At 41.7% G+C, this 23,360-nt stretch overlaps 1 protein-coding gene, 1 long non-coding RNA gene and 1 other non-coding gene across 3 annotated transcripts in view; 1 reads left to right on the top strand and 2 right to left on the bottom strand.

The window, feature by feature from the left end:
* ANKRD31 (ankyrin repeat domain 31) overlaps nt 1-23,360 on the bottom strand; it is a 174,520-nt gene that overhangs the window by 126,364 nt on the left and 24,796 nt on the right. The gene's annotated exons all lie outside the window — the stretch shown is intronic.
* LOC139075368 (uncharacterized) lies at nt 55-17,598 on the top strand. The gene is made up of 3 exons (XR_011525723.1): nt 55-298; nt 10,614-10,744; nt 16,555-17,598. It is a non-coding gene; the product is annotated as an uncharacterized lncRNA (long non-coding RNA).
* Nucleotides 9,901-9,973, bottom strand: TRNAK-CUU (transfer RNA lysine (anticodon CUU)). The gene has a single exon. It is a non-coding gene; the product is annotated as a tRNA-Lys (tRNA).

The raw sequence follows: 23,360 nt of genomic DNA, 5'->3' as shown, positions 1-23,360 counted from the left end.
GCAGGGGGAGCCGCGCGGTGTACGTCAGAGCCTCAGCTGTCGGCGTTTTCACCTATTTGTTCGGTAGGCGGAGAGGCCGTGGGTTGGCGGGCACGTGGGCCGGAAAGGCTGCGGTGCCGCAGACCGACTGCGGGGTGAGCCGGCCTAACGCCATCGGCAGGGACGGCGCCCTGGCCGAGTCACCTGCAGGGCGCTGGTGCTTGTGAGACCCAGGCCCGGAAGGAGCGAGGCTCCGCCCGACCCGCAGCCCAGCGAGTGCTGCCCCCTCTTACTGAACCCTCCCCGAGTGTCCCCTGCGGTAGGCGAAGCGCACGTGTTTATCGGAAGATTTTAGATCAACTGATCTAATGGATGCGTTTGTAGTTTTCCTTCATCAACTTTTTGGTTACCCTAAAATATAGATCGTGTAGGAAAGGCAGGATAAATGCCTTATTTTTTTCCCTTTATTAATTTTTAGGATTATAGTGGTGCCTAGAAACCTCCAAAAGTAGCCAATTATTTTTAAATGGAGTACTAGATTGATATATGTTTGATGTATTTCAATCTGCTTGAAGGTTTTTAGTTCAAACCAATTCTAAACGAAGCCAAGGGAGCTCCACCTTCCAAGGGAGAGGAAGTCAGGGCAAGACAACCCCTTCCGCATCGCCGGTCTGGCGTTAGCTGGGAATCTCCAGCGTCCGGCCTGTGTTGGGTCTCTGAAGGCTGTGGAGTAAATGGATGGATCTAGAGCTTTCTGACTCCCCGGTTCACTGCTTTTCACCACATGGAAGGGCTTTGCCGTTATTCTTATTTTTCTGTTTAGATCGTATTTAAGCCGCTGCTGTTTAAAGCCCTTGGTTGGTGGTGGTTTTTTAGACTTACTTAAATACTCCTCATCTCAGCTCTGTAAATCAGGCAGAACAGTAATAAATAGGCAAAGAACTGGACCTCTTTGTTTTTTTCACACCTCTCCACTTACATCCTCCAAGTTTGTATCAGTCCTAAATTCCTGTCCACGCTCCTGCTCATCCCCTGCTTTCATCGTGGAGCTCTGTGGTCGCTTCTTAAAAAGTGTGATTTCCAGCAATGGAAGGTGCATACCCGGTTCCGCAAGAAAGTGACTTTCTATAGTAATAGCACGTGCCCCAGGCGTCTGGTGACTTTAGTTAAGTATAGAAAACTTCTGAGCCTGAAATTCAAATTCCTTTTTAAAATAATTTCTCCTTTGGTGGAAAAGAGTCAGTTATTTTTGCATCTTCAGCTCTTTTATTTTATTCGAGAGAGTTGCCAAGATTCAAAGCGCAAAGAAGGAGTGGCAGAGATGATCCTCGTAAATGCCAGTGTAATTTTAAAGAAACCTTTTTTTGTTTTCATAAAATCCAAAGTTTTTATAAAATCAAAGTTTTAGGACAGAGCTGGAAGAAAGGACAGATCTGTGTTAAGAATCTAGGCTGCAAATGACAAAAAAAAAAAAAAAGTAATTCAAGTTGTTTAAGCAGATAAAAGGGGTGAGTTGAGTCATGAAACTGTACTGTCAGGAATACCTGGACCTTACAGGTATGGCAGGATCCAGATACTCAGACAGTGTTGAAATGTAGCTCAGCTTCCTTTTGAATTAGTTTGAATTAAAAACTTTCAAATAAATTGAAATACATCACATGCATAAAAACCCAGTCCTTCATTAAAAAATAATAGCTGGCTGCTTTTGAAGGTTGCTAGGCACCATTTTATTACCCTAAAAATTAATAAAAGGGGAGAAAAAGCTCTTTTCCTACCTTTTCCACACAAACTGTATTTTGAGATAACCAAAGAGTCGATGAGGGGGAAATGTTTTTGTACAAAAATAACAGCTAACAAATACAGTAGGTGTGATAGAATTATAAAATCACGATTTTGCAACCCATGAAACAATGGATCCAGGCAATAGGCATCAGCAGCTGTGATAGCTAGGCAGTGAAAATGTGCAAAGAACTAGACCTCTGTGTTTTCACACGTCTCCACCTGCATTCTCCAGGTTTAAGTCAGCCCTAAATTCCTAGGTGAAAGGCTGACGGAGAATTTTGTAATGATGGGCCAGGCTGACGACAGTTAAGTCCACTGATCAATCTCAACATCACTAAAAGTGAGACAACAAAATATGTTCCCCCTGGCATGATACAATAGGAATAAATGGATAAAATTAACCCAATCTAGATTATGGAAAATTCTATAGGATGAATCACCTGGTTTCTTTCAACAGTTAAATATCATGGGATAAAAAAGAGGAAATAGGAAGTTTTTTAGAGTGAAAGAGACCCCAAGAAAAGGGAAAAAATCCACATAGTTAAAAGGAAAATAGATTGATTGTTAATATAGATACTAATACAGAGTGAATTAGCCAGAAAACACTGAGAAGAGCATTACATCCTTTTTAAACCAACAAGTATTTGTAAAAATAAATAGTACTAGGAAGAATAAAATTAAATTGGATTATATCAAAATTTGAATCTTTGAAAAGTAGGATGTGTACTAAATTCATAGAATGAAACCAAGTAATCGTTAAGAACCGTAATTAAATTTTCATTGCTTGATTCCATTTAGGCTATAAGTCTTTCAAGAGAAAGTCCTATTTGGGAATTCTTTACTTGTTTTAAAGGTGAATTAAGAGTAAAACGTCAGCTCCACCACCTCAGATTTTCATTTGGAAGAAAAATTCCAAAATCATTTCCAACAGCATGTGTGCTAAACCACAAATGCTAGTGAAGCTCAGCTCCCTGAAGGAGAGCTGAGAATAAGGACCTTCCCCTCACTGGCCTTGCCTTCTAGAGGATGAGGCAGACGATAAACAAGTGCATGAGGAAATGAGATAATTCAGGGAGTGATGTGTACCTGAAAAGAATAAGTAGGATGCTGAGCTAGAGAACATGGTCAGAGAAAGCCTCTCTGAGGACCTAAGACCTAAAGGATGAACATGAGTGCGAAGGCCTGAAACGTGGTGGAAGGACAGGAAGGAGGCCTGTGTGCCGGACGCTGAGGAGCAGGGCAGCGGGGTATGAGACGAAGCTCCAGCATTAAGCAGGAAGCGAAGTAAGAACAAGGTGTAATGTAATGAGACTTGTTTGAAAGTGTGGAGTTTGAAAAAGAAGTCTCAGTTTGTGGTTACACAATGTATTTTACTTTTATAATCAAAATTATTTCCTGCCTATAACTTCATGTCATTCACATCCTATCCAGGTGACTTTAGATCCCAGAACTGTAAGAGATGAAACTTTCATGGAAGATTTGATTTAAATAAATATAACACAATATGAATCTCTGAGAGTAAATCCAACAGCCATTTTTCACCTAAAGTAATATCCGCCCCCCCCCCCATTACAGGTATATAAAGTGTTTCACCAAGTATTCTAAATACATTTTCCAAAAAGAACCTTCATTTTCTCAAAGATTTAGATTTTTTTTAGAAAAAAATGTTGCTGTCCATTAACCCAAGCAATTCACATGGTGTTTAGCACAAATTAGAACTGTTTTGTGAATTAAACAATGGATGAGAATATGTAAGCAACCAGAAAAGTCAGTATACATGAGACCCTTTCTCAAACACTGCCAAACATGGGAACACACAAAGGCAGGTTGACACAGGATTAGATGTTTGTTCAGTACCCAAATTTGTTTTTTTTAGTGATCCTTTTAGTTGATTCATGTGTGTAGAGATATGCTGACCACAACGCCTACAGATTATGTCCCTTCTTAGTGCAGAATTTAAGACAAAAGCTCAATTTTACTTTAAAATTGCATAAAACAGATACAAAAACACTTCAAAAAGTTAAAAGTACTATGAAGTTTAAGACAGTAGCCTAATATACAATTGATATTGCATGATGAAAAGCCTCTGAAGAATAGCATCTGTTATTCTGGCAACTGACAAAAAAGATATATTATAATGAAGCCCAAGAAATCAGCAGAGGATGATGGCAAAAACACTCGGCATTTCAAAAAGGAGAATCAGGACTCGACAGGCCTAGCGGTAAATTACAACAAGCCTCCCCAACCCATGGCCCAGGCTGCCTGTAAGACGTTGTTGCTATTCTGCTGATCTCTGTCATTATAGTTATTCATTGTATAGCTCTGACTAGTAGACTGTGAATAATATATTCATTTAGAAGTGGAAATACGAGGAGACATAGTTAAGGGGCAACAGTTATACATTGATCATCTGTCTAAGAATAAGAAATACATCACATTTTATAATTTATGATGACATGAAAAAAAGCAACAATATCGGAACACACAAATGTTAAACCACTGTTGTCAGAGTTTTGTAAGGATTCTTAGATTTTCCCTATATAAACACAGTATAATGTGGTATCAAAAATTGGCAAAGTAATTGACAAGGACATGATGGACTGTCAAAGAATTAGAGACTCAAATGCAACAGCCTGGTGAGATGACATTGATTTCATCAACTGGTTTCGACAAGTGTCAAAGAGTCCTTGTCTGCTTATCCAAGCAAATAATACCCATTGATGGCCCAAGTGCTAAGAAGTCTGCATTTCTCTCTCTCCCTCTCCCTTTCTCTCTCTCTCTGTCTTCCTCTCCACATATCTTTTCTCTGTAGTAGTAACTGGCTAAAGCATTAGATTTTAAAAGATGCTTAGCCTAACTCATAATTAAATAAATACACATTAAAATAGCCAATGAAAGGTCTATCTGTTTGTTTTGCCTATCAGGTTGGCAAAGACAGGAATAAAAGAGATTGATAATGCTCAGTATTGGCAAGGTTGTGAGGAAAACAGGAGTTCTCATACACCATTGGAGGGAGAGCAGACTGGTTCAATCTTTTTTATAGAGTAGTTTGCAACATCTATCAAAATGTTTCATATGACCTACTACACCCTTAGAGATGGTCTTTCCTATCTCTAGGAAATGTATTCCTATGTTACCAGTATACTTGCACCAACTGTAATTTTGAAAAGTTGGAAACAACCTAAATGTCCATCAATAGGGGGTTATGCAGTGGGATACTGTGTTGTCATTAAAAAGAATGAAATACAGATATATTTATATGGACATGTGTAGCTTCCCATGGTACATTGTTTACAGAATAAAGCAAAGAGCAAAACAACAGTGACAGCTCTGGAATTCCGTATAGGAAAGGCTTAAAGCTGACAATCTCCTCAAAGTGAGAGCTATGAAACTTCACGAAAGATTGTGTTTGAATAGCAAACACGGTTGTCACTCAGTTGCTTACACAGCAAGTTTATGGCTTTATCTTAGACTGTATGTTCATTCGAGGTTGGTTAGGGGGATTGAGGAAATAAGAGGGTACCAAGCACAGCGAGCCCCCCACCCCCCCGACCCTGCTACTGCAGAACAGCATAAACTGTTTTTTATTGCTTCTCTTTATTGAGGTATAATTTGCATATGCTAACGAAATGCATGGACCTTAGTGCTCAGTTCACTGTGTGGTGGGGTTTTTTTGGTCCATTGTATGTTTCTATATTTATTTCTTACAATAGCATACGCAACCTATAGGAGGAGAACGGGAGTTGTATGTGTAGAAAAGGTAATATGCAAGCAATAGCTCAAATCTTAAAAGTATAATTTACATAAATAATACATAATAGAAATATAAAAATTTTAATTGGTTTTGGACTGAGGAGATTGTCAGATTTACACACATTTCTTTGTGTATAACTGAAAAAGCCATGTAAACATGTTTAGACTAATGTATTAGCAGGTCTGCCAATGTAGAAGACGACAAAAATCTCAGCCACAAGAGGTTAATCAGAATTTTGATGTAGTGAAACAATGCAGTTCAATGATTTTTGACTATATATATATATATATATATACACTTAGGTAACTACCACTTAAAACATGATAAAGAATATTTCCATTCTCCTGTCCTTTCTCAATGCCTATCCCCAAGCAAGCAGTTTCTGATTTCTATCATGCAGAGTGGTTTTTCTATGACCATAGGGTAGTCTTTCTATAAATGGAATCATACCGTATGCATCTTTTTTAACTGACTTCTTTCACTAGGTTTAATGTTTTGGAGATTCACCCATGTTGTTTGTATCAGTTCATTCCTTTTTATTGCTGAGTACTATGACATTGATGAACATACCGAATTTGTTTAGTCCATTCTCCTGCTGATGGACATTTGAGTTGTTTCCAGCGTGGGGGCTATTATAAATAAAGCTGCTGTAAACATTCTGTTGAAGTCTCTTTGTGGATATATGTTTTCGTTTGTCTTAGGTAGAAACCTAAAGCATGAAACTGCTGGGTCCTATGGCAGGTGTATGTTTAACTTGGCTATTCATTTTCTGAATAATGTCTTTTGGTCAGCAAATTTGGGTGATTTCCAATTTATCAACTTCATTCCTTTATGCTGAGTGCTTACGTTCGTTTCCTAGGGCTGCCATAACAAGTGACCACATATTGGAAGGCTTAAAATAACAGAAATTCGTTATTTCACCATGCTGGAGGCCAGACGTCTGCCATCAGGGCATCAGCTGGACTATGCTCTCTGAAGGTTCTAGGAAGAATCTATTCCGTGCTTTTCTCTGTCTTCTGGTGTCGCTGACAATTCTTGGCGTTCCTTGGCTCGCAGATGACTTGCTCCAATCTCTGCCTCCATCGTCAAGAGGCGTTCTCCCTGTTCGTCTCTTTCTCTGTCGCTTCTCCTCTCCTTACAAGGACATCAGTCATGTTGAAGTAGGGCCCACTCTACTCCGGTATGACCTCATCTTAACAGAACTGTTTGCAACTATAACAACCTATTTCCAAATGAGTTCACGTTCTGAGTTCCTAAGAGTTCATGAATTTGAAGAACCCATACAGTGCTTTTTTGTGCCTTATGTTAGAAATCTTTGCTCAAGCCAAAGTCATGAAGATATTCTCCCTTTTTTTCCTTCTGAAAACACTCTGGTTCTAACTTTCCATTTCATTCAGTGATTTACCTCAGATTATTTGTTGTGTATGTGATGAGTTAGGAAACAAGGTTCATTTTTTTCGCTTGTGGATATCCAGTTGTTCCAGCACCTTGTGTTAAAAAGGTTGGCCTTTCCTCATTTAATGACTTGGCATTTCCACTTATTTTTAGAACAGTCATGGCATGTTCCCTGATGTATGACAAGTGACAGAGTTAAATATTGATGAACTATAATTAGACCATAAGGTAAGGGTTAGTCTCTCCTCCCATCATCTGTATTAGGGAAAATGTGAGTGTGTGTCCTTTAGTTTAAAACATCACACTGTGGACCATGATTATGAAAGGGGAGGTTGGCTCAGTAGAGGAAAGCATCAGAGGAGATGCGAGAAGACTGAAAGAAGAGTAGTTGGCCAGACAGAAGCTTAAATCTGATTCACAGCTGAGAAAGCTAACGGGTGAGAAACCATGATTGGCTCTGATGGTAGAGCAAAGGGACTGATGGGTGTGCACCACCAGAATTTGTTCAGGCAGAGAGTTTCTCACGAGCCAGCTAGGGGATCTGCACAAGAGAGAACCAGCCTGGTTACATCCTGCCCAAATTTCGGTCTGGAGGGGGAAGAGTCCTCAGCAGGGAAGATGGAGTGGATTTCTGCCTTCTGTATTCCCAAGACGGAGTGAGAGATGATCAACACAGGGTCGGTCCTCCCTGATCAAGGAAACTGCAGGTGAGGGGTCACCCGTGGTAGGTCAGGTCTCCAAAAACATTACAAAATCACTTATAAAAGAGTCAGCTTTAAACAAATGCCAGACCCAGAGATTGAAAACCTGCCTTAGAACAATACCACTCAGGGCTGTGCTGGCAAATGTTTAATAACCAGCCGTCTGTGGAAGAAAAGCTCTAATTTGTAGAATTTGCAGATTCCTGTGGTGTAAATACTCCAAAACTTATTCTACACATTATTTCTTCTTTCTTGGTTCCCCTTCTCCACTTAGGTAACCACAAATTCTCACCCCATAGTAAAGTGTAACAGAATAATTAGGAAGTAATGAGTTTTTGTAGTCATTGCCTTTATTTTTAATATGATTTGTTCAATTATAAGTTTATGTACTTTAATTTTTAGTCGTGACTACATTTAATAACTGACTTGCAAATTCCTGAAAATTTAACAATTGGCTCTTAGGAACTAGTGTAAGCTGGCTCCGGTACACCTTGGACGCCAGTTTCCTAAGAACTTCCCTGCCTCCCTCCCCCGATCTCTCTGTCTTCCCTGCACTCCACTTCTGGAGGGGTCCGACTTGTGGTCAGCTAAGGGGAGGAGGAGAACCAGGGAAGAAAGAAGAATGTGTCGAATATGTTTTGGAAGTCTCAGTTCTCTGAGAGTCCTCCTTGGAGGAAAGTGAGTCAGTCCTTCATTCGACAATACGGACATTATATTAGGAAGACCACGTGAAAGGTGGAAGACTGGAGGGCGGAGGACAAGAAAGAAAGACAGAAGGTAGAAGGATCATTGAAGGAGAAAGGTGACAAAACAAAATAACGGCTGCTCTCCTTGGGCTTGCGTTGATTGGGTTGCGTTGCCTGTGCATAATTACCTCAGTCAAGGCTTGCCACCAGGGCTGGCTACTGCCTCCCTAGTCACGTGACTGGCTTGTAAAAAACGATCACCCAGGTCTCAACTTTAAACTGCCATAAAGAGATCATGTTATTTTTCTCTTTCTTGGGATGCACTACCCACTGAAGAGCCTGTTCCAGCTTCATGGCATTCTGTGTCTGTGACGTGACATTCCGCCTTTCTACCTGGAATGTCCTTTCCCCTTCTCTGTCTGGAAAACTTCTCTCATCTCATTTAATGCTTTCCTCTACTGAGCCAACCTCCCCTTTCATAATCATTGTTCACAGTGTGATGTTTTAAACTAAAGAACACACATTCACATTTTTTCATGATACAAATGGTGGGAGAAGAGACAAACACTCACCTTATAGTCTAATTATGCTTTCTCAACATTAACTCCGACAGTTGTCATCTATCAGGGAACATGCCATGACTGTTTTAAAAACAAGTGGAAATGCCAAGTCATAAAACGAAGAAAGTCCAACCTTTTTAACACAAGGTGCTGGAACAACTGGATATCCACATGGGAAAAAAATGAACCTTGTCTCCAACCTCATTACGTACATAAAAAGTAATTTGGGGTAAATCATAGAACAAGCGTCCTATAACCCAGTAATTCTACTCCTAAAGAAATCTCTACACATGGGTATCAGGACAGATGTGTAACATTGCTCATAATAGCCCCAAAATATAAACAACCCAATTATCCTCCCATGGGGGAACAGAACTAAAGGCTCATTAGGAGGAGAATGGTTAAATAAATTGTAGTGTATTATATGAGGGATATCTTATGGCTGAGAAAAGGAATGAACATATTAACGTGAATGAGTTTTACAAACCATTCTTACAAAACTTAAAAATAAATAAAACTTAACAGTATTATTTAGGACCCATTCATATATGGTAAAACTCAAAATAAAAGGATAATTTGAAAAGATAATTCAGGGTAGTGATTCCCTCTCTGGGACAGGCAGGTGAGTGGTACGGGGAAGAGTCCACAGGAAACTTAAAAGAATTGGTAGCGTTCTACGTCTTGAGTTTGGTAGTACATCACAGGTGTTGTCTAGCGTATTATTATGTTTCGTAGCCTCCTTAGGATGTATATATCTATACATATACTATATATACAATATTTTATATTTAAAAAGGATAGGAAAAAACTGGAAGGGAAAGAAATGTGCTAAATGCTAACAAATAAATAGTCACCCTGAGTGGTAGAGTTCTGGGTAATTATTTTCTCCATTATAATTTTCTACATTTTCCTAGTTGCTTAAATGGTAATGTGATACTTTTATAATCTGAAAGAGATAATTTTAGCGGTGAGGGACCTTGTTTTGGAGATTACATGAGTGTTCAGAAATTAAGTTGGGAGGTAAGCATTGCAAAAAGTGCCTGCGCCCAACGTGGGGCTCGAACCCACGACCCTGAGATTAAGAGTCTCATGCTCTACCAACTGAGCTAGCCGGGCACCTGGAAAAAGGCCATTTTAAAAATAATAAAAAATTAGGATGCCCAGAATGTTTGCACTGTTTTTTGAAACCTGATTTGAAACTTCAGTCAAGTTTCAGATGCCTGGGGAGCAATAATCTCTAAAGATTCAACATTGTTCTTTAGTTGACAAACAGATATCAAAATGCTAATACACACATTTCAACTATGCCAATGCTGCCTTTAAATAAATATTCAGTCATCCTCGGCCAGTTTTACTTCCTTCCTGTCTTTTGAAGCTATGCTTCCTCTTTCTGGGTTTAGGCTTTTATCTTTACTATTTCTGACAGCTCTAAGGTTCCTTTGAGCTCAAATTCAGGAACTCAGAAGCCTTGGATGAAAGTGAAGATTGGTTTTTCCTCAGCCCTTTAGCAACATCTAGTGGGTATTTAAAGACAGGGCATGACAAACATTTTCCTACATTATTTAAAGAGCAACAGTTCTGATGGCAAATCTGACTTAGCAAAAGAAAAATGTCTTAAATCCTCAAGACAATAATGTCTCCTGTGATTAAATGACTTTGCATACGTGGGTGTGTAGGTAAACACTTAAGATAAAATATAGCAGATGTTTCCTCCTCTAGCCTGCTGTGAACTTCAACATTTGCTACTATGTTACAGTCTGTACTGGGCATTATCATGAAGAACCTGTGAGAGGCCCTAGCAAGAGTACTAGAGTGGGGTAAAAACCTCTAAAAGCAAAAAAGAACTTGTGTTGAAAGACATCTGTAAGAACAGAAGTTTCTGAGAAGGTAAGCAGAGAGGAAGGGAGGTGAGACCAGGATGGGGAGGGGCGGGGGCGCCCAGGAAGAAGAGGGGGGTAAAGCTCACTCGTGGTGAGTTTACAGAATCCCAATTCTTACCCTAAGATAACTGCAGTACAGGCATTGTTCTCTCTCTCTTTTTTTTTTTTTTTTTTTTGAGGAAGATTAGCCCTGAGCTAACATCCGTGCCTATCTTCCTCCACTTTATATGTGGGACACCTACCGCAGCATGGCTTGCCAAGCTGTGCCATGTCCACACCCGGGATCCGGACCGGCAAACCCTGGGCTACCAAAGCGGAATGTGCGCACTTAACTGCTGCGCCACTGGGCCGGCCCCATCAGGCATTGTTCTCTTAACTCAAAGATAGTTTTCTCGTAACCCCTCAAGCCTGTTTGAGGTACCTGCTCCTCCAAAGATCTTTGCCATTCTTCCCTTTGACTTGCTGCCTTACCTCTCCCCTCCCATTTTTCCTAGAAGTTCTGGACTTAGGTAGGTGACCGATGGATGGTAGCTGCTGAGTGAGAGAGAAGCTCCCAACTTCAGTCTGTAGATGTAGATGAAGAAAGCATGGCTGCAACCCTCTTGTCCTCACTGAAACTTGAGTCCCAAAGGCAGTTCTCGGCCTAGAAAGCTGGTGACACATTCGTAACACTAGTTTGCACTCTGACCTTTACAGTATAAGAGTACACTCCATCAGCATTCCCCAGTAAAGAGGAGGAAATAACCTGAGAGTCAGGCACCTTCAACCTCATTTCTTATTAACTCGATTACTTTAGAAGCTTTCTGTAATCTCTCTCTGCCTTAACTTCTCTAGCTGCAAATTAGATAGAGATTAATCTGATCCCTGCAATTCTCACAGACATTTCTCCACAATCGATTAGCAATTAATTTTTTTTTTTTTTTAGATTTTATTTTTTCCTTTTTCTCCCCAAAGCCCCCCGGTACATAGTTGTATATTCTTTGTTGTGGGTCCTTCTAGTTGTGGCATGTGGGACGCTGCCTCAGCGTGGTTTGATGAGCAGTGTCATGTCCGCGCCCAGGATTCGAACCAACGAAACACTGGGCCGCCTGCAGCGGAGCGCGCGAACTTAACCGCTCGGCCACGGGGCCAGCCCCAGCAATTAATTTTTTAAATGCTTTTGCTCATAGGAAAAATCCAGAAAGCCTAGATAATACTACTAGCATTTCCAAACGCACCTAGGAACAAATACCTGCTTATGGCTATCAACACAGGGTGCTGGGCAAGCTTCACGCGGGTTAGGAAAACTAGTTCTGCAGTCTGGGACTGTTTTTGTTCCAATTTGGCTTGTGGGAGAGAGAGAAAGAGGCATTGTTGAGAAATTCTTGAGGTAGGATGGTAGGGAGGCAGCACCTGTGAGGTTAGGGAAGGGGAGAACTTGTCCTTCAGCTATCAAAATGTATTTTAAAGCTCTCCTCATTAAACTATTGTGGGGCAGAGATAGACAAATAGCTCGGTGAAAGAGAAAGGGGACCCCACAAACAGATCCATGCATGCATAAAAATGTTCAGCAATGCAGATCAATAGAGAAAGGACAAAATATCTAAGAAATGGTGCTGAAACAATTATCTGTGTACAAAACATTAAATTTGGGTCCTTACCTCAAACTACATACAAAAATCAATTCCACATGGATCAATGAAAAAGCCAAATTTTAAAACATTTAGAAGAGAATATACAATATCTTTATAATCTCAGGGTAGGTAAGGATTTCATAAACAAGACATGAAAAGCAAAATTCATAAACAAAAGGTTGATAAAATTTCTTACATAGAAATTAAGAATTGTGTTCTTTGAAAAGACAAGGAGAGAATAAAAAACGGCAAAGCACAAACTGGGAGAAGATATTTGTAGAACATATAACCAAGGAATTATTAAATTTCAGAGTGCTACTGGCTCCAAACATAGGTTCTTCACCCACCGCACAAGAAGGGCCAAATAAAAATAAATGCCAGGCCTATAGCAAGGAAAGAGGTTTTATCTCAGTTGACGTCAGCCAGGAGACCAGAGTGAGCCCTCAAATTTCTCTTGTTTTGTCTCATCTCCCCAAAAGATGAGAGGCGAGGTGTTTTATTTGCAAGGAATGTCTCTGTTTGCAGGGAGGAGAGAGTCTGTGGCCTTGCTGGAGCTTTCCCACCAGCCTTCGTTCGGCCTTGTAAGGCTGATTACAGGGAGGAGGATGGTAAGGAAATCAGGTGGCTATCCTTGGCTATCTGTCTCCATGGTGGATAGTGGATTCTGGGGCCAGGAAGCCAGGGAGTAAGCAGGGAATGAGTACTTTGGTTTTAATCCCATATCTGCTGGGTTTAATGTAGGGGAACTGATATCAGGGCTGGCATCAAGAGTACATAAGGAACTCTTCTGAATCAATAAGAGAAAAATCAAACTATCCCATAGACAAATGTGTAAAGGTCACGAACAGGCATTTCACACAGGAGGAAACATGGTTGGTGGGTAAACACATGAAAAGATGTTCAACTTCCTTATTAAATTAAAAATAATGTCATTTCACATCTACGTAGGTATATTTCCTCAGAAGATCCTATACGTGTATTAGAAGACAAGTACAGAATATTCATCAAAGTGTTTTTTATAATTAGCATAAACTGAAAAAGGTTTTATAACAGGAGAATGTGATATATCCATATAATATAACACATCAGCAAAAAGGAATGAATATAGTTATAAGTATCAGCTTATAACTTATGAATGACTCAAAACCATAAAGTTTGGCCAAAAAGGAAGGTATGGAAGACCATGATTATTTATATAACTTTCAAATAACAAGGCAAAACTATTCAAAATATATTGCTTAAAGATACACAGATTGTATAACATTATAGAGAAAATCAGTGTGAAAGTGGCAGTGGCAGTAGCACGGTTTTGAGACTCTCCAAATTCCCACAAAAAAACAGAGAAACTTGATGGCAAAAGCAAAAACTCATGGACAACGTTTACAACACAACCCAGCGGCAAGGTCTCTCCACAGACCTGAAAACACCAAAGAGTGGAGATGAACACCCACGGCCACAAGAGCTGTGTGGTCTGGGGTCAGTGCAGGAGGAAGCGGAGGGAAACGGCGGAGTGTCTGGCAGACCTGAGAACAGGAGAGCCCCCAAACAGCAAGCAGATATTCCCCGGGAAGCATGGCGGACCCATGTCAGACCAGCCGCTGCAACTGAGACGTGTTTGTCCAGTGCAGGAGAGGGAGAGCGGAGGGTCCTCAGTGAAGTGTGAAAAGAGCTCAGCCAGCCTGGGCCGCGAGAACGGGTAAAGACGACCAGGCAAAGCTCCTTTCAAGACAAAATCCCACACTGAGGGCGACTGCTGAAGATAGAAGAGAAAAGGATAGAGGCACGGAGTGCATCTCATAATGGAAGAATGCTGTTTTGGAAAGCATACTTGTTTCTTTTTTCATGTCTGTGTCACTGTGATCTGAAGCGTATTTTTTACAGTTGGTCATGAGCAGAAAGTTTGAAAACCATACTGCCATGGCTTTCCAAAGTTGTCTTCATTCCTCTCTTTTTCACCCTGCCTTCTAAATCATGTTCCTAAAACTCTCATGTGATCTTTTTGCTTATCCACCTATGACATTTAGGCCTGTCTTTCTCTAAGTGACACCCATTGACCCCATCCACCAAAATCACCTGGGGTACTTTAAAAATGCAAATTACTCAGGCCCCTTCCTAGACCTAGGAAATCAACATCTAGGAGTGAAGCTCAGCAATCTGCATACTGAATAGCTTTCCCCCAGTATATTCTTGGGCACACTACAGTTTGGGAAACTTTAAGCCCTGTGAACTTAAGCATGACCCAAATAGGCCCGCACCTCCACCCACCAGGGAAGCAGGCACCATAAGATCCAGGAGAAGCATGTTTTTATGAGAGGTGACTGGGGAGAGAGAGGAAGAATGGGGAGGGGGTTATTTTCTGGTCTCCTAAACCTAGTTTGGGGTACATAGGATTAAAATGGATCTTAGTCAAGTCAAACACATCAGGAGCCTTTTTGGTTTGAGCAATAGATCCTGATGACAATGGAGACTCGGTTTCTATTTGTTCTGGTTTAGGTCTACTTGTAGACACAATAATATATACCCCTCTATTTGCCATTTTTAGGGAGGGGTCCTGTGACAAGCAAGTGTCCCAAGTCTGGAATAAATAGAAATTTAAGGAACCAATGCAGAAATGCCAAGTAGCTTTTTGATACATTGGCCAAGAAAAGTTGTAGAGAATAGTGAACAATGCCTCCCTGGGACACAGAGGGATAAAAGACATTCTCTCTCCCCCTCTTCCCATGTTAAGTATCACATGAGTGAAGTAATTTTGAGTCTTTGAACAGAGGGTAACGGTGGGGGTAGCATTTTTCTGGAGTCCTTTCATTGTGTTCCTGGTGCCTAGTATCAGTACAGTTGGCAGGACCCACCTCAGTTCTGGTGTTATAGGCTTTTAATTAATATCGGCCATGATATCTGTGGCCCTACATTAAACCCAGCATGTATAGGGTTAAAACCAAAAGCCCTCATCCCCTTTTCCTGCTTCTTTAGTGACACTCATATGTAAATGTCTGTTTCTTTAGCCTATGACTCCCTGGGTTTTTCAACCAAGTAGAAGTTACAAATTGTTAAAGCCCAGGTGGGCTCCTGCTGGGCTCCCACTAAAGTTTTAGCTCATCACAGATCCCTGAAGTTTATTACAGGGAAACTGTTGTCCAGAGAATATCAAGAAGCTGAAGCTTCCCAGACCCCCACTCCACGGCTTCCTGGCGCCAGAATCCACCATCCACCATGGACGCAGACAACCAAGGACAGCCATCTGCGGATTCCCTTATCTCACAGGCTCCTGCTCCCTGCAAGCAGCCAAAGGCTGGTGGGAAAGTGCTGACCGCAAGGTCAGCCCTCTTGCTTGCTCACTCTAATGACACCAGTGCCATACTTTGAAACGTTCTGTGGAGAAGCTCACATGATGAGGAAGCAAGGGAAGCCTCTGGCCAATAGCTTACAAGGAACTGAGGTCTCAGTCCAACAGTCAGAGAGGAACTGAATCCTGCCAACACCCATGACAGCGAGCTTGAAAGGGATTCCTCACAGCCACCCCTTGAAAGGGCAGTAGCCTGGCTGACACCTTGATTGCAGCACTGGAAGAAACTGAAGCAGAGGTCACAATACGGCCCTGGTTTCATCAGAATAGCTAATGGCTGCCCTGCCTACCTCCCCTAAGATACTGTTTGCAAAAGCAGTTGTGTTAATTTCCAAAGAACCATAAATCATACAAGAAGTGGTAACCTTTAGTTAGAACAGGTGACTGTGCAATAATCTTTCCTGGAGAATATGGACAGGGATGTGAACAGCCTGAGTAATGAGAATTCAGCTTAGAGTTAACGCATCTGTGAGCAAAATAAAGTCATGCAGCCCTAAGAATCCAGGAGCCCATGTCCAGTATAAACACAGAGCCACATTTAAAGCTCACTATAAGATAGTGAAACATAATTAATAAGAGATTCCACTCTTTACTCCAGCTGCTTAAAGAACATTAAGGAGAGCCAACACATAACCCACATTAGCTCTTCTCGACTCCCTCCACTCTGCAATTTCTTGCATCCTGAGAAAGTTCCAGAACTTCTCACACGCAATTTCCAAACACTTTCTTCAGGCCTAGCTCTGAATAACTTTGATTTTTCCGTTTCCCCACTTCACCTGTTTTCTTTCTTTTATTATTTAGATAATCTTAGCCTCTTTCCCAAGAAGTACGAAACCTTTTTGTCTGTTTGTTTTGTTTCAGTGGGAGAGGAATTGGAAAAGAAGAAGACAACTGAACTGAAGAATAGTAGATTCTCCTTAGCTGCATGTTAACAATGAAATGTTAATAATTTTTGTCTTTGGAAGCAAAACTGACACCTTCCCTTGCTTCCATTATGGATAAGTGTGTACATCCTGCCTGACAGTCAAGGGGAGAGTTTACCCATGAGGACAAACCAAAACAAACAAACAAACAAAAACAGAGATACCCTGTGTGGGTCTCGAAACCCGGAGCCTTTCCTGTAAGTTACTGGCTCACTATTAACACAGCGTTATTCGTTCCTGACCTTTGCAGTTGTGACGTATGAACCTATATGACTGTGCCAGCTATTAAGCTCTCCGTCTCTCAGCTCCAAACCACCCTCCTATATCCTACCGTGTGATGCAGGTCTGGAACCCGACAAATCCTGTGCTTGCTTTGCTAGCTGGCTCCCTAGCAAGATCTTCCAATAAGGACACTAAAGGGAAGCCCAAGGCTGGAGGAGGAAAGGGGACTATCTTTCCTATGGGCTTCTTCTCGGCTCCGTTGGCTTCCTGTTCCTGGGAGATCTCCTAGCAACTTTTTGCACTCTGATGGCGGCAGTTTATTTCCCACAGCAGAAGTTGAAACCAGTTTGCAATGTCTCTGTCACTCATGGAACCAGCCTCACACACCCCCTCACAGGCACCAGCTTGTGCCTTCTCCTCGGGGGTCTGGGTCCTAGCTCCATGGGGACCACCCTCTGAACTCAGAGACACCAGCACCTACCAAGCAACATCCCTCCCTCAGAGATCTGAGTTTCACCTCCGTGGGACCCTCCCTTCAAACTTCTGAGTTCTAATTATTCCAGCCCCCTTTTTTTGTTTCCACAGCCCTAGAGGAGAAAGCTGCTTCCATGATAAGTTAGTGCTGGGTTTTTACCTTTTCTGCTGTGTAGTTGACAACTTTACACCTACTTAGCAATTCTTTATATTCAATTCTCTGTTAAAGTAATTGCCGTGGTTTCTTTCTCCTGACTGGACCCTGAAAAATACAGAAATTTGTCCCAGGAATGGTCCCAGGAAATAGACCCTCAAAAATAGGATTTGGGGATTGGGTGAGTCATGTCCTTGGGCTGAAATGCATTGCTGAGCTCCTTAACAGTGGGAAATGGAATGCCAGTAATCCATAGGGTATTAGTTTTCTATTGTTGAGTAACAAATTAACAGAAAATTAGTGATTTAGGCTTTCCCTATCATTCTCCTCAAAATTCTTCCAACATGTGCCCACTATCTGGCTCCACAGCCACTCCTACATCTTAAGGTACATGTTATGGCACCGTCCCACTTCTGGTACCATAGTCTGTATTAGTTTTCCACTATGCGTAACAAATTATCATGATTTAGCAACTTCACATTTATTATCTCACACATTTATCATCACACAGTTTTTATGGGGCAGTACTCTGGGCACAGCACAGATGGGTCCTTTTCCAGGCTCATATGGTTGCTGGCAGAATTAAGTGTTTTGAGACTTAGGACTGTGGTCCCCTTTTTCTTGCTAGCTATCAGCTAGGGGCCACTCAGCTTGTAGAGGCCACCTGAAGCTCCTTGCCACATGACTCCCTCATTGGTTCTCACAACATGGCAGCTTATGTCTTCAGAGCCAGTGAGGGACAGTCTATTTCTCTAGTCTGCCAAGACAGAGTCTTATACTACACAATGTAGTCATGGAGATAAACATTACATCACTTTGACACATGCTATTGGTTAGAAGCAAGTGACAGATTCACTCTTACACAGGGTAAGGAATTATACAATGGTATGACTCATGGAGGGGGTCGTCACCTAACAGTGTGTCTACCACACATTGTATGCAATGGCACCACAGTTCATCACATTATCACCTAAGGGTGATACTGTTACAGCAGTAGGGATGAGTGTAAGGATGCGGTGATGAATGGATTTTTCCTAGTGCATAGGAACAGAAGGAAAATGAGCTCAGATGTTTAAACTCTCAGTGCAAGTCATGGTCATAGAACCAGAGAGTTTCTATGATAGCACTAGAATGTTTTTTTATTTCTGATAGCCACCAAACCTCTCATATAAAAGTTAGAGCGTTGATTGGGAAGAAGTGGGACCTTGAAATTTGGAATGGGCACATCTGTTTGGATTAAGATGAAGCTGAGATTCTTGAATTCTCGAGTCCGCCCTCGCAGTGCAGGTAGCTTGTCTCCGTTTCAGTAGGCTAGCCTTTCCTTGCTTGAATCACCTGTAACAATTTTATCACAAGCAGGTGCCTGGTAAGGCGATGCTCATTCTGCTCAAGCTCTGCCCCCACTACTCTGTGTTGCCACCAGATCCATAACTAGGGTTACATTTCAGATGGCTTCAGGGACATAAGTAAAAATTTGACACAGGGGGAAATAGATTACTGTCTAAACTAATGACAACATTTTGCTAATTTATATTGGCAGAAACTCGGTGAATATGGGTATGAATGGGTTCTAAGGATTCTTGACCAAGGAGGATAGAAAGTAACCCTAGATTGGCCAGATTTTTTGATGCAGGCGTACTTGCCAGGGATTCTGGGCTTACAGAGGTAGCAGTAGCACACCTTTGCTTTTATCTGGCAGGGTTAGCAGGACACCTTCACATTCTCACCTCATGAATGTGTCTACTCACCTGCTGTCTGCCCAAATTAGCAGAGATCTTTATTGTCTTGAATTCAATAAAGCATCGCAGTGGGCCACGACACCAATTATGTTTGTTGGTCTAATGAGCAAGAAGCAGCAAGTTCTTTAGATGCTTTAATAAGGGATGTTTGAACCCCATGAATATTTAGGGGCCTGCCATCACAGGAAAGTTTCTAGAGATCCCATGGTGTGGAGCCTGTCAAGATGATCTCTCAGAGGTGGGATGCAAGTTGCTTCCCCTTACACAGCCTGCTCCTAAAAGAGGCAGAATGCTCTGTTGGCCTCTTTTATGGTGGAGGCAGCATATACCATGTTGAGTGTGTGACATAGAGCTACTCACTAAATAATTGGACAGATTTCCAGTTTGTTTACTTTTTGCTTTATTTCTCTGTAATTTAAGTTGACTTAGTTCTCAAGACCCCCTTTCCACCGAGAGTAGAAAACTTCATTCAAGCTTCCTTAGTTTCCTCTGGATTAAATTGCTCATAGAAATAGAGACAGGAAGCAGGGCATAGGCGTCCTCTGTCCTTGTGTTGCCAAGCTCATCTCGTTTTTCATTTGTTTGTTTTATTTTAGCTGACAGTTTTGAATGGGTAGCAAGTTCAGGCTGCAGGACAAGCTGCTCTTCTGCTGAGGCCCTATGACTCAAATACCCGAGACCAAGATACTCCCAGTGTCTGGGGCATGTATATACGGAGCCTCTTGCAAGCACCGATAGGAGATTTGCATCACATACCTTTAGTGTCTGGGAACAATTTATTATTATCCCTTTTTTAAACCATATTAACCCGAAGTTAAATCACTCGTCTAGGGGCAGACAGCTGGGAAGTGGTAGAGGCCGCACGTGTACCTTTTCCGTCTGAATTAACCACCGTGCCGCATTGCCTCCAGTGAGGAATGCATGATACTTCAATTATAGCGCTTATCTTGTTCTAATCTCTGCCTAGTATCCTCACTAAATTGTAAGTGAGACACTGTTAAGTTACTGCTTCTCGGCATCCCCACCCCACTGTGTCAGATGCCTTGCACAGAATGGGTGCTGCATTAAGTATTTATCGGATTTGACAGCTACATCTTTGCTCATGAGATGTAACACTTACATGGTCATATGATACGTTGAATTGGCAATCAAGAGGTATCACAGAAGACTTTTTCCTTCTAAACCCAAAGCCAAGAAATCTCCTAAGTTGCATTAGAATTACAGCATCTGTGTACCCATGCCTGTTACTGTTCTCTCTTGCTCAGTGCTTTCCTTACGCAATCTTCTTTATAACCTGCCAAAATTAAGGGTGCCTCTCCTCTATGGGCAAAACCATATTCTGAGTCTTTTGACCACGGTAAGATAGAAATTGAAAGACCAAATAACAGAGATCTGTTACAGGGTTTCGCTCTCCTATTCCCATCAAATGCAGCGCCAAGCAATACCCAGAGATTCCTCACGTTGTTCTTGCCCTCTCACTGAAGGCATAATTCTTCAATTTTTGAACTGTCTTAGACCTCAAAGCTAGTGGCGATATAACTGAGCTCTGTGAGCATAAGCTGACAACCACGCATACCAAGAGGAAAAATAAAGTTATCACTCAAGGAGTAAACTGTGGGCCCAGGTGACATCCAAACGTAATTCTCTTTTACCTTATTCAGGACACTAACAGTCAAGCTCCTGACTAATTTTTGCAGCAATAAAGAAAGCAGGAGGCATGACTTTTCAACAAAGTGGTATTTAGCAGGGGATCTGCAGGCATTACTACTTACCCATCAGTGTAGATATGAAAAGTGACATAGACCTTGACATGCTTTGCTTAAGAACAATAGACAATGTTGATCCATTCTCTTCTCAGGAGACTGTCAAATGATGATAAGTTGATATCAGGGGTCTTAAGCTCCATGTGGTATGTTTCCAAGAGTCTTTTATAACGTTTGTCAACTCTACTGTGGAATTTGGATGTCTAGTGAAATTCCTCCTAACTGCCAACTCCTAAGAATGAGAGCACATGTCTCAGGACCTTAAGACTGTCTTCAGTCTCTTTATAGATATGCCACTTGATGGGATACTCGGCATTCTGCACCATGTGTCTGGCCTTACCAAAATCTTTAGGAAATTCTAGACTCCTGTTGTAAGACATGCTTGACTCACTCATTCATTTAACACAGTTTTTGAGAGCTTGGACAGTAGAAGACACTAGTAAGTCCTAGGGAGTAAAATGTAATATGAATAGTGGGCAAAGCAGATAGGGTCCCTGTCCTCAAGGAACATAGAGTTTAGTAGCAGAGGCAGGAAGTTAGAGAAGCAATTGAACTACGAGGTGAAGACTGCTATGATAAAGGAGTAGAGGGTCCTATGGGGGTTAATCAAGTCTAGGGTAAGAGAGGGTTACATTGTAGATGTGACATCTAAATAGACTCCTGAAGGATGTTAGACCTTGCCATCTGAAAAGCAGATGATGAGGGTAGGACATGGGGAGACACTGTTTTAGGTGGAAATGATAGACTATTTGAAGATAAAGAAGAGTGAGAGAGGAAAGGAAATAGTAGGACTGGGCCACAGTGTGTGAGGGTGGACGTGGTGAGAGATGAGGCTGAAGAGGGAGATGGAGTCAATAGGATCAAGTGCGGCCAAAAGACGGAGTAAGAAAAGGGCTGAAAAGTGTCTTGAGGTCTTTTGACAAAGAAGTGAGAGCAAGCTCAGGGCCATGGTGGTGGACAAAAAGTAGATAGCAACGGATTGAATAGTACGTTATTGGAAGCGAAGAAATGGAGCCCATTCATGAAATTGGTTTATGAGAGGAAGGAAGAAGGTAGTGTGGGAAGAAAATGTGCGGTCAAGGAAGGACATTTATAACATTTTTACAATGCCAACATTTTTCTATATATATATAGGAAATATGCATAATATATGTTACATACATGGGTATGTATGTGTGTATATGTATATAAGTAATTGTCTCCCTTCCATCGCTGCCGCAATCTGCCCAGTTCTCAATCTCCCCACAAACATGATTAATAACTGCCAATGGTTTATGTATTCTTTCAAAGTTTCTTTATGCATATGTAAGACAATATGTATTATATTTCTCCCTGTTTTACACAAAATATAGCATACTATATAGAGTTTTTTTGCATTTTTCCTTTTTCAAATGTATCTTGGAACTCTTTTCATACCAGCACATAGAGGACTTACCCATTTTTTTAACATTACGTAGTAGTCCGTTGTATGGATATACCAAATTTATTTAACTAGCCACCTACTGATGAGCATCTTTTGCTGTTGTGCATGATTCTGCAGCGTATCTTTTTGCCAATATGAGAGCCAGGCTCCTGCTGGCCCACAAGTGCTGTCTTAGTTAACCACTCCTTAGACACTGAGACAAGGGCTTGGATGCAGTCGGTTTATTGAGATGCGATCCCAGGAAACAGGAGTAAGAGATTAGGGAAAGTGAAATGGCAGGAGGAAAAGCCAATATTAGGGTGTGTTTTAGAAGTTTCCAGGACGTCCAGAGCACCCCAGAATTGTTCACGTAGGGACGAAATGCTGAAGCATTTATCCACCGCCTCCCAGCCCCCATTGGACAAAGGCTGCCCCTAGATGCATTGGTGCTCCCACACTTCCAGGCTGGATTTCCCCCAGAGAAAGCTCAGAGAAGGCTACTGTCAGCTCAGATGAGTCTCAGAAACCATAAAACGGTCCACTGCAGTGTAGCCGGCTGACATCCAAGGTGGCTGAGGCCTGTGATGGGGTCATAGAAACATCAGTTGTATTTGCCTTTATGCAAATTAGAAAAAAGATGCTCCATCTTAGTGGAGGCAATCTTGCATTCTCATAGCTTGGTGAGTAGACAGCATCTCTGTGTTAACTTGAAAAAGGCTCCACTTTCTAAGCTCTTCTCACCCCTGCCCGAGGGCCAGTGTGCACAGCTAGACAGGAGAGCACAGACTGGACCTTAACCCCTTGGCCAAAGGCACTCAAGCAGTGAACAGCTTGTACAACTACACTGTGTGCTCCTGGGTACACACGTGTCAGCAGGATACACTCCTAAAAGTGGGTCAGAGGTATAATCGTGGTTCTTTCTCCAACTCGGTGGTTTCCTCACATGTTTGCACTGATTGGTACTCAGCCAGACTTGGAGGGACCCAGGCA

Source organism: Equus przewalskii, chromosome 13 (assembly GCF_037783145.1).
Source record: "Equus przewalskii isolate Varuska chromosome 13, EquPr2, whole genome shotgun sequence".
In the NCBI taxonomy this organism is placed as follows: Eukaryota; Metazoa; Chordata; class Mammalia; order Perissodactyla; family Equidae; genus Equus; species Equus przewalskii.
This window is presented reverse-complemented; position numbering and strand designations above follow the sequence as displayed.